Source organism: Neofelis nebulosa, chromosome 2 (genome assembly GCF_028018385.1).
Source record: "Neofelis nebulosa isolate mNeoNeb1 chromosome 2, mNeoNeb1.pri, whole genome shotgun sequence".
NCBI classification, from domain to species: Eukaryota; Metazoa; Chordata; class Mammalia; order Carnivora; family Felidae; genus Neofelis; species Neofelis nebulosa.
The window spans coordinates 209,015,725-209,020,867 of NC_080783.1; the positions used below are offsets into that span (position 1 = coordinate 209,015,725).

Below are 5,143 nucleotides of genomic sequence, written 5' to 3' on the forward strand. Positions count from 1 at the left end.
TCCCTCATGGCCTCGGAAGGAGCTGACCTCACCAGCACGTTGATCTGGGACTTCCAGTCCCCAGAATAGCCGAACAACACATTTCTGGTGTTTTGAGCTCCCCCCAACCCCAGCCTGGGGTACTTTGTTATAGCAGCCTGAGCAAACCAACAGAAGACCCCTTTTGAATGTATTAGTTACGAGAACCGATATGTCCTTTTTCTTTCTTCTTTTCCTTAAGCCAGTTTGTGTTTTCAGCCTTTCGTCATATACGAGGGTGAGGCACTTACTTCCACACGACTGTTCTGCTTAAAATCTTTTTATGGACCACGTTTCAGTTATCTGTTCGTATATAACAAACCACTATAAGCTGAGTGGCATAAAACAAAATAATCATTTGATTTGCTCACAAGACGCTCCTTAGGCAGGATGTGCAGGGGACCGGAGGGGGGGCGGTGTCTCGTCTGTGCTCAGCAGGGCATCAGCAGGTGGCTCAGCTGGGGACCAAGAATCCGCTTTCAGGATCTGGCTGGAAGGCCCTGGATTCTTTGCGTTGGAGCCTCTCCTCAGGCTGCTTCTGTCTCGCTGGGATCCAGGAGCAAGTGTCCCCAGAAAGCATGGTGAGTGCATGGAACCTCTGTGATCGACCGTGAAATCACTCAGCGTCACTTACATTGTACTCTGTTCATCAAGGCTGTCACAACGGTCCACCCAGATTCCAGGGAAGGGGACACACACCCCCACTGCTCTATGGGAGGAGCGTCAAAGTCACCTGGCGAGAAGGGCATGAGGGATGGGAGAGATTTTTGCATCCTTGTCTGGAAAACGTGATCCGCCCCAGGCAGCATATCCCTGTGATCCCACTGAAAGTCAAGAAAAGGCAAAAGTAATTGACAGCGACGGAAGTCGGAGTAGTGTTACCTCTTTGGGAAGGTAGCGTTGACCGGGAAGGGACACATGGGAACCTTCCGGATGCTGGAAGTGACCTGTGCCTGGATATGAGTGGACCTTACGTGGATGTGGCTCCGTGAGCAGCTTATCCAGTGTTCACTTAAGGCGTGTGCATTTTATACTTCAATTAAAGACATTTTTAAATGCTGTGACACAGGATCAGACGTCACGAACGCAGAGGGAAGAGGTCCTTGGCTGGCTCCCACTTGTCCAGGTAGCTCGGCTGGCACGTGAGGCCCCTCCAGACCCAGCCCCCATTGTCTTTTCCAGTTCCTGCGGATGCATGAATGTCTCCAGCTGCGTGGAAGATGGTGGGAGAGTGTTCCAGAAGGAGGAAACAGCAAGTGCAAAGGCCCTGAGTGAGGAGAGGGTGGGGGGCCAGCGTGGGGGCAGGAGCGAGGGGAGATGAGGCAGGGGCGCTGGGCAGGGCTCATGGGCTCATGGAAAGGCTTCAGGCAGGGGTTTCCCTTTTTGGAAGTGCAGAATCCCAGAGCCGCCGGATCCTGGGACTGGCCTGGGGCAAGTGCCTGTTTCCTCATCTGTGAAACGGATCTCCAGAGTCCTGGCCTCCCACGGGTGCCGGTAAGAGTCCGGGACATAATGCTCATGAAACTACTGGCCCGGGAGAACCTGGCTGGTCATGGGGGCTGCTCAGCACAGCTTCTCTCCCGGCCTGAGCTCTGGCAGGCGGCCCCTTCAGGACCACACTCACCGCTCCCGCACCCCCCCCCCCCCCAGACCTCTGGAGCCTGTTGGGTAGGAGATGGATGGAACTATTAATCTGTACGGTCTAAAGGTTAATTCAAAGGGCAGCCGTGGCTGGAGATGATGCCTTCCACCTGGCTCCAGCTCAGAGATCAGGAAGGGAGTGGGGTGAGGGGGTGGGGGAGGCTCTTCGTCCATGTAAATTCTGAGTGGCCATCCCATAGGTGCTCTCTGTGGCCCCCTTCTCGTCCCTAGCCTGGTCTTCTGTGACTTCATTCCTGTCCTGTCTGTGTCGCCAGCTCACCGCATGGCCTTGGGCAGGTTTCTCCCCTCCTTAAACCTCTGTTTTCCCATCTGTGTGTTGGAGCCATGGGGCCAAGTGATCCCTAGGAGCCCTTCTGGCTCAGAATTTCCAAGTACCAGGCTCAGCTGCCAGGTTTTCCTGTCTCCCATCCCGTCATCTTGCTCTGCCTGATCTCCGGGTTTCCGCATGGGCTCCAGGTGGGTCACAGGGACCACCTCCCCTATCAACCCGCATTCGGCCTTTCCCGCAAGAGGCTGCAGGAAAGTAGGAGAGATACTGCCCCAGTTTACCCTAAACTCATCCAGGCTGCCCCTCCATCCTGTGGCTCCTAGCGACTGTGGTCTTTGTCTACATGAAATACATCTATGCTGGAAGCATCTGGCCAGCTTGTCTCTCTCTTTGGCTTCCACCAGAGCCGAGGGATTTCCAGAGCTCGGTCTCTGCCATCGGGCCGACAGGTCCCCTGGGGCCAGGGCTGAGTTTCTCCCTTTAAATAGATTCCTATTCAAGACCCATTAGACTCAGGGGCCTGGCTGAATCCAGCGTCCAGAACGTTCTGCCTCAGCCAGTATTTTTTCTTTTTAATTGTTGAACTCGTGGTCAACACTTAAAAATCAGGTGATTTCACATGAAAAAAAAAAAAAAAACCTTGACTTTCATCTTTAAACAAATGGTAAGGGCTGGCTGTACTGGGCTTGCATTTTCTTCAGCAGTGATTGATGGGAGCTGATAGGTGGGCAGGACGCTGCCCAGTTCACCCTGACCTCGCCTGGCCCCGCTCAGTCCTGTAACCTGTCCCGTCCTGGAGGTGTTTGCTATCCTGGCTTTGGGGCCTGAGGCTGGGTAGTGGGTTTCTGTAGCTGTCAGCTCCGCCACGGCAGGAGAGCAGTTTTAGAGAGAGAGAGAGGTAGGAATGAAGCCTCCTCTCCCCGTCTCTGCCTCATTAGGATCCAAACAGGCTAGATCAATGCTTTTTAAAAGCAGATACATAGTGCCTGTTTCCTGCATCAGGAACAGTCTGTACCGACACAGAACGATTCTCTAATCAAGAGCTTGCTTTTGGGAAAAGTACATGGAGAAGGAATGGGGCGGGGCGGGGGGGGGGGGGGAGGGAGCATCTCCATTCAGTAATTATTGACAGGGGGGCCTACTGTGCTGGGCACTGAGCCAGGTACTGGGGGTACAGCAGTGAGAAAACCTGGTTGTCATCTGATGCAGCTTATCATGAAGCCAACTCTCTCACTTTCTCTGATGAGTCAGAACAGGCCCAGAGAGGGCAAACAGAGTACCTGAGATCACACAGCAGAGGTGGAAAGAAAACCTATGCCGCTTCTTCCCCCGCCCAGCCACACACGCTAAAGCCCCGGGCACTCTGGCCTCCTCGCTCTCCTCTTCGTCTCCTCTCCAAGTTCTGGGCCTTCATCTTTGCTTTTCAGCCGATGGCCAGGAGTTGGGGCTCACCCCGGCGGGGTTGGGATCTGCTTGGAGCAGAGGATTGGCCCTTCTCTGGCTGTGTTCCATGATGCCCTGCCTACCTCTTGAGGATGATTCCAATACTGGTTACAGAGTCTGGCAGCATTCCACACCCAGTCACCCCCACCGGAACATTCTACAGCACGTAGGCATGTAGGCCACTGACGGCTCTTTTACAGGGTCAGGCTTGGAGCAGACCCCTGGGCCATCAGTACCCACCTGCCCATTCTGCATTACAGGCTGAGTGCTATTCTAGCGGCCTCTGTGGCTGAGGCAGGCTTGGTTTTCATCTGCGGCCACAGACCCTTGTCCTGAAAAATTCCGCTCTTCACCTGGTTGCTCTGCAGGTATGCAAGGACCAGCCGGCTTTCCTGCACACAGCCTGCACCCTTCCGTCCAGAGACTGCTCCCGGGAAGAACCAGCCACTTGGGCTGAGTTCGAGCCTCCGGACACTTTGCAAATAACTAGCAGTGAAACTCAACCAACCCTCCCCCGAAGCCTTTGAATTCAAACCCCTGGGCATATTGAATCCAGCCAGCCAGATTTTGGCCACAACAGCAGCTGGGTTTGAGACAAACTGACTGTAATTGGCTCAGAAACAGTGGCTTGCCTAAATAAAGTAATACATTATGACAGCTATTGTTTATGGAGCGCGTGTCAAGTGCCAGGCTGCGTTGCAGCCTCGCAAGGTGGACATCAATCCCCATTTTACTGGGGATGCGGCAGCCCAGAGAGGTCAGCTCACCTGTCCAAGGTCACACAGCTGGCCCAATGGAGAGCCCAGATTTGATCCCAGTTCTCTTTGATGGCGACTTCCCCACGCTGCCCCTGCTGTCCCCTCGGTAGGTGCTCAGGGCACCAGGGCGAGGCTACGCATGCCAGGATCACCTGTCGTTTTCCCACGCCGGCTTCCTTCCCTGTGTCTCCCCACAGCCTGAAATGTCCCCAGCACAGTGAGGGGCGTTAACCTATACTTGCTTCAGGGCAAGAGGGTCAGAAGGACAGCAAGACTGTCTCTGATTCAGGCTTTGATGTGCTTCAACAGAGAGGTAGGTGAGCTGCTTTCCCTTCGCAGTTTTGATCCAAAGCCCCAAGGCATAGTCCTGGAGGAAATGTCCCAGTTCAGAAGGTCCTTTAGCCAAGGAAGGAAAGGATTAAAAATTAACAATGATAGGGGCACCTGGGTGGCTCAGTCGGTTAAGCATCTGACTTCCGCTCACGACACAGTATCGCAGTTGGTGGGTTCGAGCCCCGCATCGGGCTCTGGGCTGACGGCTCGGAGCCTGGAGCCCGCTTCAGATTCTGTGTCTCCCTCTCTCCCTGCCCCTCCCCCACTCATGCTCTGTCTCTGTCTCTCTCAAAAAATAAATAAACATTAGACTTTTTTTGGAAAGTTAATGATGATTACTCCACTAATGGGTATGGACAGAGCATCTGCTGTATGTCAGGGATCTCACGGCTACCGTTGGTGTGGCATGGCGGGTGAGCCCAAAGCCTCTGAGTCCTGACTGCCTGGGTTCAAACCCCGACTTTGCTGCTGGCCAGCTGTGTGCCTTGGACAAATCACTTCACCTCCTAGGGCCTCAGTTTCTGCCTCTGTAAAGTGGGCAGAATAATGGTACCTCCTTCGCAGCATTATTGCAGAAAGAAGTAAGAGAATATAGAAGGTTCGTGCACAGAGCTTGCACGTGGCAGTGCTCTAAAACTGGCAGATGTCATTTTTATATGTG

At 53.9% G+C, this 5,143-nt stretch overlaps 1 long non-coding RNA gene across 1 annotated transcript; it reads right to left on the reverse strand.

The window, feature by feature from the left end:
* Positions 1–284: 284 nt before the first annotated feature.
* LOC131505387 (uncharacterized) lies at positions 285–4,525 on the reverse strand. The gene is made up of 2 exons (XR_009258381.1): positions 4,159–4,525; positions 285–842 (listed from the first exon to the last, which is right to left on the reverse strand). It is a non-coding gene; the product is annotated as an uncharacterized LOC131505387 (long non-coding RNA).
* Between the last annotated feature and the right edge of the window lie 618 nt (positions 4,526–5,143).